Source organism: Oryctolagus cuniculus, chromosome X, assembly GCF_051225735.1.
Source record: "Oryctolagus cuniculus isolate XC-2025 breed Fujian yellow rabbit chromosome X, ASM5122573v1, whole genome shotgun sequence".
Lineage (NCBI taxonomy): Eukaryota > Metazoa > Chordata > Mammalia > Lagomorpha > Leporidae > Oryctolagus > Oryctolagus cuniculus.
Genome location: NC_142888.1, coordinates 70,646,515 through 70,659,362, shown reverse-complemented (window position 1 = coordinate 70,659,362; position 12,848 = coordinate 70,646,515).

Here is a 12,848-nt window from a genome sequence, read left to right as displayed (position 1 = left end):
AGTTAGGTCATTTTATAATACTAATCACTGTCTTGAAATTAAAAAGCAGTGGTTAGCTTCATGAAATTATAAAGGCTTATTTCCTTGCTGGTATCTAATTGGAAATCCACAAAATGTTTTTATTTGTGAAAATATTATTGGTAACAGATTGCTTATCAAAACAACAGCAGGTAACACTTACCACACGGGAGTAAACAGGGAGAAACCTAGATTTTCTGAAATCTGGTAGCATACTATATTTTAGACTGTTGTATCCTGTAGAAATGATCATGTAACTCTACAAGTACCCAAACATTTAAAAATACGTTAGGTGCAAATATTTCTAAAATATATTTTGTGCCCACTAAAGCAGTTTGTGTTAAAGAAGGGAAAATGCTATATGAAAGAACTGATCCAGATTCAAAGGGCCAGGATCCTACTTTCAGGCCTGCCAACATTAAGCTATGTATTTTGAGCAAATTACTTCTCTCTAGGTTTCAGCTTTATTATCTATATATACAGGGGGTAGAAAATATTGGGATCAATATGAGATATATTTTTTATAAAATGTGTTCTAATTGCTAAATCAATTCACAAATGTTTGTTGTAGTTGTTATTATTGTTGAAGAATTTGAACACTAACATTTAATGTAATCTTTTCAGGTTCACAAAGGATCATTGTTATAAACATCAGTTATTTTACTGTGTCCATTACTTCTCCCAGGGCTATTGAGATCTGTGTTGACATTAAAATGGGCCCATGAGTTTTTGTTCTTATTTTTAGATATATGTTTAGTGCTTATATCTCCACATTTTCAAGCTATCAGTTCTTACCTCCTGCCACTGTCAGTGGCATTTCTTAAGAAGTCCTATCATTTAGATGAATTCTTTCGAATCTTTGGTGGCTTTCAAAGCACTAACAAAACTAGTGAAGGCAGTTGTAATTCAACAAAAATGAGTAAAAGTCTACTTTATTTATTTTATTTGGAGAGGTTATGTGTGGAAAGGGGGAAATCTCCTATGGAACGAAGTGTACAGGGTTTAATTTATAGGTTTTATGACATCTATTTTGGCAATCCTGAGCTATTTAACTTCCTTCCTGGCACTGTCAGCTGTGTTTGGATAGGTGAGATTGCCAGGTATTTGAATTCTGGATTACTGAGGTGTGATTAGCTATTTTTGACACTTGAAATTCTTGGAAAATAATTAGTGTCAGATAGAAAGAGACATAAGTAGAGAGCTATAGATACAGATTTAAATTTTGGATCTATCCAAAGCCATTATTTGCTTCATCAAGAAATAGTTTAGGGGCCGGTGCCATGGCTCACTTGGTTAATCCTCTGCTTGCATCCCATATGGGCGCCGGGTTCTAGTCCCGCTCCTCTTCCAGTCCAGCTCTCTGCTGTGGCCCGGGAAGGCAGTGGAGGATGGCCCAAGTGCTTGAGCCCCTGCACCCATATGGGAGACCAGGAGGAAGCACCTGGCTCCTGGCTTCAGATCAGCACAGTGCCGGTTGTAGCTGCCATTTGGGGGATGAATTAACAGAAGGAAGACCTTTCTTTCTGCCTCTCTCTCTCTCACTGTCTAACTCTATCTGTCAAATAAATTTAAAAAAAAAGGTATATGCCATGAAGTGACTAAGAGTATGCTTGGGTAATGTGTCAAACGTACTGTTAATCACTTAAAAAAATAAGACTAGAGAAAATCTACTATGAACAACTATATGCCAATAAATTGGATGAGTTTGCAGAGATGAATAAATTGCTAGACAGGTACAACCTACCATTTAGGGGGTGAACCAATGGAAGGAAGACTTGAAAAAAAAAGAAAAAAAAAGAAATAGTTTATTCAAAATTACTTCATTACTCTTAGTGAGATTATTTTCTATTTTCTGTAATGCTTTTTAGAAAACATTTCAGTCTGGCCATTGTTTCTTTCCTCTTCAGAAGTACTTTGTTGAAATTCCCTTTTGTATTTAAAGTCTATCTGAGATACATTAATCCATTTCTGGCAATTGTCCTATTGCGATTGTGCATAATAAACTGTTGTGCCAGCATCCCATATGGGTGCCAGTTCATGTCCTGGCTGCTCCTCTTCTAATCCAGCTCTCTGCTATGGCCTTGGATAGCAGCAAAGGATGGCCCAAGTGCTTGGGCCTCTGCACCCTCGTGGGAGACCTGGAAGAAGCTCCTGACTCCTGGCTTTGGGTCAGCCCAGCTCCAGCTGTTGCGGCCATTTGGGGAGTGAACCAGTGGATGAAGACCTTTCCCTATCTCTTGCTCTCTCTGTCTGTAACTCTGCCTCTCTACTAAATAAATTAAAAAAAAAAAAACTTAAAAAAAAGATGTTGCTTGGAATATCCACATCCCGTATTGACATGCTTAAGTTTGGGACCTGGCTTTGCTTTTGATTCCAGTTTCCTGCTAATGTGAACCCTTGAAAGTATTCCTACAGTCCACATGGGAGACCTGGAATGAGTTCCTCTCTCTTGGCTTTAGTCTGGCTCAGACCTGGGCATTGCAGGCATTTGGGAAGGGAACCAGAAGGTGGATGATCTCTCTGTGTCTCTCTATTTCTCTGTCTCTGTGCCTTTCAAATTAATAAATTTTAAAAATCAATCAAAAATCGAAATTTTCCTCTGCATTTACCATAACAACTACTAGGGGCTAGGGGCCTATAAAACACTTCTTTCGGCTGGCACCGCAGCTCAATAGGCTAATCCTCCGCCTGCGGTGCCGGCACATCAGGTTCTGGTTCAGGTCGGGGCGCTGGTTTCTGTCCCAGTTGCTCCTCTTCCAGGCCAGCTCTCTGCTGTGGCCGGGAGTGCGGTGGAGGATGGCCCAAGTGCTTGGGCCCTGCACCCGCATGGGAGACCAGGAGGAAGCACCTTGCTCCTGGCTTTGGATCGACGCGGTGCGCTGGTCGCAGCAGCCATTGGAGGGTGAACCAATGGTAAAGTAAGACCTTTTTCTCTGTCTCTCTCTCTCTCATTGTCCACTCTGCCTGTTAAAAAAAAAAAAAAAGAATGGATTCCAAGGTTGACATTGTGATGCAGTGGGTTAATCTGCCACCTGCAATGTTTGTATCCCATATTGGTGCCTGACTGCTTCACCTGTGATCCAGTTTCCCAAGTACTTGGGCCCCTGCCACCTAAGTGGGAGACCTGTATGGAGATTCAAGCTCTTGGCTTTGGACTATTCCAGTCTTGGTCGATGTGGTCATTTGGGGAGTGAATCAGTAGATGGAAGATCTATGCCTCTCCCACTCTGTAACTATGTCTTTCAAAAAAAAAATAAACCATATATATATAATTATAAGACAATAATTACTGTCTTAACAAAATGCAATCCCCAATGTTCATATAAGATCAATTCTAGCTGAATAGACACCAAAAATGGTGGATCAAACTTCCGTTTATCAAACAAATCAATTTCACTTTATCTCTGTTACTTTTGATTTCCAAAAGTGAGACATGATTTATTTTCACTCTTAATACTGAAAGCTGAAAGAATGGTATGGATATTAAAGTTGGGTAAACTTGGGCTTAAATATCAGCTCCTTTATTGACTATTAAACTTTGGATGAGTTACTTGGTCTCTTGAAGATGTGACTTCCTCAATGGAAAGAGAAATGAGCAAGCCATACATTACAGAATTATCATGAAGTCGAAGCAAAAATATGTGAAAGGTCTTAGTATGGTTTACGGCATCTATTAGATGTGCAAGGCATTTTAATGATGTCAATCTGTGTCATGTGTAATAGGTATTAGTAAGGTATGGGCTTTATTGTTTTATCTTTTTAATGTAAAGCTAATACTGTATTTCATCCATCTGGAAATTTAGTTTGTGTGATGGGCATGGTGAAAAATCATGGAATAACCTCTTCACCCGATATCCTGCTTCCCATACAGCCTACCAATTTTAGCTTAAAATTTACATGAGAACGAAGCAAAAGGAATGAAAGATGGTAGATGTTAGGAGGTGTGGCTCAAAATGAAACAGAAGCATGATATCAGTATGTAAGCAATCAAAGGAATTTTTAGGAGCTGGTTCCCAGCACAGGCAGACACTTAAGCCCTTGGGAAAAAAACAAAATTCTCAGTATTTAATAATAGATGCTGATTCATGGAGACATTTAATCTTGGTCATATATGTAAATAAGTCCTGGTGATACAACTATTTCTGTGGAAATTGAAATTCACTCTCATCTAAATTCCTGAACTCTACTACTAGTAATTTTGTCTTAATAACTGTATGCTTGTTTGACTCAGTTTATAAGTCTGATGTTTGACACTCAAAATTTCACTTTGTTGCCAAAGATAGAGAATTGACATGAGTAGATCTTAAAAAAAGAAAAGGAAAGGAAAAGAAACGAAAGACAGTGAGGGAACATCTGTCTCAGTAGTTAAGATACTGTTTGGAAAGCTCATATCACATATTGAAGTGCTTAGTTCGAGTCCTGTCCTTATTTCTGATTCACTTTCCTATTAATGCACATCCCTGGGAGGCAGCAGAGGAAGGTTCAAATATGTGGATTATTACCACCCACATGTGTGCTGAGCACCTGGCTTCAGGCTGGCTCAGCCCTGACTGTTGTGAACATTTGGGGAGTGAACCAGCAGATAAAAGATTCTCTCTCTCTCTCTCTCTCTCTCTCTCTCTCTCTCTCCCCCTATATTTTAAGCAATGTGAAAACAAATAAATACAAAATACAAAAACAGAAAGGAAGGAAAAAGGAAGAGGAAAAGAGGTAAGGGAGGTAGGAAAAAGAGAGAGAAGGCAGGAGGAAGGAAGGAAGGGTGATATAAAAATCATTAGAGTAAATCAAGAATAAAGGTGTGGAAAGAAACCAATTCACAAGCACTCCCTGCACTGTAACCTTGAGACCAAGCTAGTCTCAAGCCAGTAAAATGGCTTGAGATTTACCTGTAATGAAAACTGGACTTGTTTTCACTCCTCTAGTATAGGATTCTACCCTGTTTTTGTTTCCTCTATGGCTCTGACTCCGCTGATAATGGCTTTGTGCTGGTGGCTGAATTTGCTGATAATTATGAGAGAAAGAGCTGCTGCTGTAGAGAAAAGCACTGGCTTGGGTGTTATGAGACCCAAGACCTGTGGTCCTCTACCCATCTACTGGGGCCTGACACAAATGATTAGCCCTTTCAGGGCCTCTGTTTCCTCTTCAGACAAAGGATGGGTTGGATTTAATGATAGCTAGTGTCTGCTTTAGTTTTGCTTTCAGTGACAAAAAGGGATCATCAAGCTTTTTCAGAAAACTGCAGGTGTAAGGATGCAAGTGTGTGCAGAATGAGGTAGTAGTAAGGCAATAAGTGTCTGAGCTGCAGGACAAAACATTACAGAAGATTCAGATCTTCAAGAAATAAAAGCTAGAGGATGATGTGTTTTATGCCTGCTGACATAGTATCCAGGCTCTGTCATTCATTCTCTGTTCACTTGGACAAATTTAGCCCATAAAAAAAATCTATAGTTCTTCAGGGGAGAGAGTGAGGAACAAAGAACCAACAGATCTAAGTCCAGTCAAACTGGGAAGCAGGAAATGCGTGGGCTCTGCTTCTCTTTTGAGGAAGTTGTATTGAAAAATCCTTCAAAACACAGATGAAAAGGCAAGTTGCAAATCAATTTGAATCTTAAAATTTTATTTGTTTATATATTCAATAGGAAGAATCATGCTAGCAGTTACTAGAGAGCAAAGTTATTTTCTTTTCTGTGCTGTTTCAAAGTTTCCAAAGTGTTGTAACTGTCTTATCAACTCTTCACTATACTCCTGATCCCCTGAAGCCATATTTCATAGAAATCCTAGAATACCAGTTTTTTTAAAAAAATATGAATCAGGTGATATGCATCTGTTGCTTGGAAGCCACCAGCAGACACTTGTCTCACTTGTAACACACATCAAACTCTTCAGCGGAGTCAAAATCTCAACTATTGGCTTCATACCATCTCTAGGAACAACCTTCTTTCCTATCACTCTCTTCTTTGCTTCTTCTTCATCTCTTAGAACTCCAACCAAGTGAGCCATGGCGCTGGCCCCAGCATGTCTTTATTTGACATTTGAAATTCTCTTTTTGAAAAATTTCTATTCAGATCCTTTGCCAATTTCTGTTTCTTGTTTGTTCTGTTGTTTTTGAGTTTCTTGAGTTCCTTATATATTCTGGTTATTAATCCTTTATCAAATGTGAAGTTTGCAATACATTTTCCTTTTCTTTCTGTTGTCTCTTCACTGTTAATTGTTCCCTTGGCTGTGTAGAAGCTTCTTAGTTTGATATAATACCATTTGTCTATTTCTGCTTTTATTATTAGTGCTTTCGGGGTCTTATGCAAAAAGCCATTGCCTATGCTGATGTCTTGAAGTATTTCTCCCACGTTCTCTCCTAGTAGATTGATATTTTCTTTTAATTATATTCAGGATCCATTTTTGAGTTGATTTTTGTACAGGATGTAATGTAGGGGTCTTGTTACAAATTTTACATCAGGAAATCCAATTTTCCTGGCACCACTTCTGGAAGATACTGTCCTTTCTTCAGGCAATGTTTTTAGCACATTTGTCAGAGATAAGTTGTTTGTAGATATGTAGATTTATTTCTGAGGTTTCTATTCCTGTCTATTGTTCTACATGTCTATTTTTATATCAGTATCATGCTGTTTTGGTTAATTACCCTGTATTTTGTCTTAAAATCTGGTATAGGGATGCCTCCTGCTTTGTTTTATTGCTCCAAATTGCTTAGGCTATTCAGGGTCTTTGGTATTTTCCATGTGAATAAAAATTTTTTCTAGTGCTTTGAAGATTATCAATGGTATTTTAATGGAAATTGCATTGAATCTGTAAGTTAATTTGGTTATTATGGATATTTTGATAATAATAATTCTTCCATTCCATGAAGTTGGGACATTTTTCTATTTTTTGTGTCTCCTTTTATTCCTTTCATTTGCATCCCAGAACTTTCATTTTAGAAGTTTTTCAAATTCTTGCTTAAATTAATTTAATTTTTGGTAGCTATTATGAATGGAATTATTCTTATAAGACTATTGTTGGTGGATAAAATTCTTTATTGTGTTAATTTTGTATCTGGTGACTTTTCTGAATTCTCTTATCAATTATAATAGATTCTTGGTGGGGTCTTTTGATGCCCTTATGTAGAAAATCATGTCATCTGCAAACAGGGATAATTTGACTTCTTTCTGATTTGTATCTCATTTATTCCTTTCTCTTGACTAATGACTGTGGCTAAAACTTCCAGAATTCTATTGAATAACAATGGTGAGAGCAGATATCCTTGTCTGTGTCCAGATATTAGTAGAAATGCTTTCAGACTTTCTTCATTCAATATGATGCTTGCAGTGGCTCACCTATATAGACTTTATTTTTTGAGGTATGTTACTTTATGCCTGATTAGTTTAAGATTTTTTTTATCATGAAATGATCTTGTATTTTATCAAATGATTTCTCTGCATCTCTTGAGATAATCATATAATTTTTATCCTTTATTCTGTTTATGTGAGAAATCACATTTATTGATTTGCTTGTGTTCAACCATCCCTGCATCTTTGGGATAAATTCCACTTGTTCAGGGCATATAATCTTAATAACGTGTTGTTAGATTTGATTTGCTAATATTTTGTTGAGTATTTTTGCATCTGTATTCATCAAGCAAATTGGTTTATTGCTGTCCTTATCTGCTTTTAAAATTAAGGTAATACTGGCCTCACTGAAAGAGTTTGGAAGGGTTCCCTCTCTTTGCATTATTTGGAATAGTTCGATAAGTGTTAGTATTTCTTCTTCTTTAAAAAAGTTTGGTAGAACTGAACATTGAAGTCTTCTGATCCTGGCCATTTCTTTCTTGGGAGACTTTATTACTGATTCAATTCCATCCTTGGTTATTGGTCTGTTCCGGTTTTCTATTTGTAATTCAATTAATTTATACAATTCCAGAAATCTGTCCATTTCTTCTAAGTTTTCCAAATTGATAGTGTACAGTTGGTTATAAATACTTTCTAATGTTTCTTTGTATTAGTGCAGTACCAGCTGTAATATTTTGTTTTTCATCTCTAATTTTATGATTTTGAGTCCTTTTTCTTTTTTTTAAGATTTTTTTTATATATTTGAAAGTCAGAGTTACACAGAGAGAGAAGGAGATGCAGTGAGAGAGAGAGAGAGGGTCCTCCTTCTGTTGGTTCACTCCCCAATTGGCTGCAGCGGCCAGAGCTGGGCCGAACTGAAGCAAGAAGCCAGGAGCTTCCTTCAGATCTCCCTGCGGATGCAGGGCCCAAGGGTCTAGGCCATCCTCCACTGCATTCCCATGCCATATCAGAGAGCTAGATCAGAAGTAGAGCAGCCAGGACTCAAAATGGTGCCAGTATGGGATGCCGGCACCACAGGTGGTGGCTTTACCTGCTAGAGCACAGCACTGGGCCTACTAATTGATTTTCATATTCTGAATCAATCTTGCATTCTTGGGATAAATATGACCAGTCGTGATGTATTTTGCTTTGATGTCATTTTGTTGAAGTTCTTATTTTCCATTTATTAGAATGACAGCAAGGTGAATCATCTATAATTTCTTATCGTGGGGTTTCTGTAATCTGGCTTTTGTATCAGTATAATGTTGGCCTCATAGAATGAAATATGAAGATTCCTTTGCACTTCTATTTTTTTGGAATATGTTGAGAAGTTTTGGTGTTAATACTTTTTTTAAAATTATTCTTGATTGAATTCACCAATGAGCCTTTTGGCTTTCTCTCTCTCTCTCTCTCTCTCTCTCTCTCTCTGGCTTGGGGGAAATTTTTGATAATTGAGTATGCATCCTTTTATTTGTTATATGTATTAAATAGTTTGTGTTTTTCTAGGAATTGATTTGCTTAATCTTGCTTATCTAATTTGCTGTCTAATTGCTTGTAGCACTGCCATATTTCTTTCTAGTTCTTAACAATCTACAGTATCGTGCTCACTTTAATTTCTGATTCAGCGATTTATGTATTGTCTCTTTTCTTTGGCCAATTCAGCTAAAGATTTGCATGTATATTTAGAGCAATTATTTTCTGTATTACTTTTATTAAATTAATAAATTGACATTTGTATTTAAAATACTAGCTAATTAAGAAGAATCTATTTTCTTCAATTTTGCTATTTTTCTGTATGTCTTGTAACTTTTTTTAAAAAAGATTTATTCATTTATTTGAAACTCAGAGTTATACACAGAGAGAAGAGGCAGAGAGAGAGAGAGAGGTCTTCCATCTGTTGGTTCATTCTCCAATTGGCTTCAACAGCCAGAGTTGTGCTGATCCAAAGCCAGGAACCAGGAGCCTCCTCCATGTCTCCTATGTGGGTGCAGGGGCCCAAGCACTTGGGCCATCTTCTACTGCTTTCCCAGGCCATAGCAGAGAGCTAGATCAGAAATGGAGCAGCTGTGACTTGAATCAGTGCCCACATGGGATGCCAGGCACTGCAGTTGGTGGCTTTACCCGCTACACCACAGTGCCGACCCTGTCTTATAAACTTTGTGTTCCACAATTTCTTCATTACTTCCTCTTTTGTCATTGTTCTTTTCCAGTATACTATTTTGTTTGCTTTCTCATCTTGCCCTATGTTTTTGTTTTGTTTTTTTCTTAGTGATTACTTTGGAGTTTAGCAGTGATTAACAATTAACATCCTACTCTTATAACACTGAAATTTGAATTAATACCAACTTAATTTCAATTGTATGCAGCAACTCCACTACTTTACAGCTCTATGTCCTCAGCCTTTATATTGTTTTTGTTACAGACTGAATCTTCATTATATCATCTTTAGTACAGATTAATAATTATTGTTTCATGCATGTCTTCTAAGTCATACAGAAAAAAAGAATTTCAAAACAATAATTCAACAATATTGACTTTTGTATTGACCTATGTAAATTTTCCTTTAGCACTGTTCTTTTTTAAAAAGACTTATTTATTTATTTGAAAGGCAGAGTTATTGAGAGGCAGAGGCGGGGAGGGAGGTCTTCCATTTGCTGGTTCACTCCCCAGATGGCCTTAAGGGCCAGAGCTGTGCTGATCTGAAGCCAGGAGCCAGGGGGTTCCTTCGGGTCTCCCAAGTAGGTTCAAGGGCCCACTGGGCCATCTTCTACTGCTTTCCCAGGCCATAGCAGAGAGCTGGATTGGAAGTGGAGCAGCTGGCACTCAAACCAGCGCCTATATGGGATAGCCATATTTAGTGGGTAAAGTGCCGGCACTGCAGGCGGCGCTTTACCCACTAAGCCACAGCTTTGGTCCCTAGCATTGTTCTTTATTTCTTGGTTTGAATTCTAGTTACTAGACAGTATCCCTTCATTTTTACCTTAAGGATCCAGTTTAGAATTTCTTAGAGGAGAGATTTTCTGGTAACAAACAATTTAAATGTTTGTCAATTGGGGAATATCCTATTACTTTCTTCTTCTAGCTCAAGCATGCAACCTTCTTCATTTTTGAAGAATAGTTTTGTCAGATATAGAACCATTAGTTGATAACATTTTTTCTTTCAGCATTTAAGTTATGTTGTCCACATCTCCATGCTTTATGGTGTTCATTAGTTCTAAAGAGATATCAGCTGTTAATCTTTTCGAGGATCTCTTTAAGTGACACATCATTTTACTCTTGTAGCTTTTGGGATTCTTTGTCCTTCAGCGATCTCACTCTAACACATCTCTGTGTGGATCTCTGTTCATCAGGTTGGAGTTCATTGAGTTTATAGGATATGACATTCATGTATTTCATTAATCTGAGAAGTTTAGAACATTATTTCTTCAAATATTTGTCCTGCCTCTTTCACTTCTTTCCTTTTGAGACTCCCATTATGTGTGTTTTAGTACATGTAATGATGTTCCACAGGTATCTTAGGCTGTTTTCACTTTTATTTTTCATTCTTTCCTCTTTGTGTCCCTCAGATTGGATAATCTCAATTGACCTCTTTTTAAGTTAACTAATTCCTTCTACTCGAATCTGCTACCAAATCCTCCCAGAGAATTTTTTATTTCAGATTAATAATTTCTACTTGAGAATTTTTTTCAGCTGAAGAATTTCTACTTAGGTGATAGGCATTTGAGTCAGTTGTTAAGATGTTGCTTGGGACACCTAAATCCAAAATAGGAGTTTTGTGCTTCAAGTCCCCACTATGCTTTCAATCCAGCTGCCTACTAATGTACACCCTGGGAGGCAGCAGGTGATGGTTTAAATACTTGGGTCCCTACCACCCATGTGGGAGACTTGGATGGAGTTCTTGGCTCCTGAATTTGGCCTGGCCCAACCCAGCTATTGCACACATTTAGGGACTGAATCAGCATAGGGAAGATTTCTGTCTTCGTCTCTGACTCTGTCACTCTGGTTGCAAATAAGTAAAAGTAAATAAAACTTAAGAAAAGAATTTCTACTTGATTATTGTTTGTAGTTTCTAGCTCTTCGTTTATATTCTTTGGTGATCCATTTGTCTACTGATTCTTGATTTCTTTGTCCATTTTTTCATTTAGTTCTTTCACCATGTTTAAGGTAGTTGATTTGACTTGTTGTCTGTGAGTTTCAATGCCTGTAATTTATCAGGGAAAGTTTATGTTCATTTATTCACACACATACCCCAGAATGGAGCAGACTCTTTTGTGTTTTTTTTCTTACATTATTTGTAGCTTTTTATTGAAAATTAAACATTGTTATTGCAATATGGTAACCTGGGAAATCAGCTTTGTGAAATACAGTTCCCTTCCTGTTTGAGATTTGGTTTTGCTGCTTGTTGTGGGTTTCTATGAAGTGTTTTGTTGTTTGTTTATTTAGTGTATTTTCTAATCCAGTTTTATAAAGCCTGTTCTGCTTTTCCATGTGCCACTGATCCGTATTCTATTAGCTTAGTGGTTAGGTTCTGTCTTTACAAGGAATCCTTAAATATCTACTGGGTAGCTGAGCCTGCTTTGGGCCTTGGAATCAACCTGAAAAGGAAGGCTTAAGATCTCTTCCTTCCTGAGAATGCATGCTTTTTAAGAGTTTTGTGTGACCTTTTTGATTCCTATGTATAAATGTCTGCCTTTGAATGTCTTAATTTCCAAATAGTCTCAATCTGACTTCTTTTTGGTGTATTAGAGAGTCTATTTTATGTCTACACCTATCTATAATATGTTGGTCCAAGTGTTGATGAGTCTGTCGTTCCCCTGAAGCTTTTATGAGCCATGCCCATGTCTTTCTGCCACTTTACTAATCTGAGATCTGAATTATGTCCTCAACCTGATATTGGAGTTTGGAAAAACACACAGAAAGTCCTTCTCATACCATCTACAATGATTAAAACTTGCAATAAAATCTGCTCTGTCCAGTCCAGTTCTCGGGAATAAATTGGGAAGTGGGCTGCCATCGCCACCAGAGTAAGTCCACATCATGCCAGAGAGAGAGTAGCGTACATAAAATGCATCATGACAATTCTTACCATTTTGGATTTTGCTATTTCTTGATTGAGTGTTCATTTAGTAACAGTTTCCAAGCTCTGTTACTTTTATCTATCTTCAATTGCTTTTGATATTTCTGTGAAAATAAATTCATAATTATTAAGGAAATTAGAATACATTGTTTTTAGTAGTTCAAAATCTGATCTGTTTATAACATTTAATAAATAATATTATTCCTTCAATGTCATTCACTGAATCTAGATATTTGGACAAAAGCCCACTACATGGAAGTTCCTAGATCAAGCACACTATTAAGATATATCATTGCCACTGTAGTAATATGTCTTAAAATGTTTCACAAAAATTAACATGCTACTGGATATTCCACAGTTTTTGAAAAAATATTCAATAGGGTCTGTCATCAAATTTATTTAGGAAACACTAAGGTAGCTGCATGTTTTCTCTT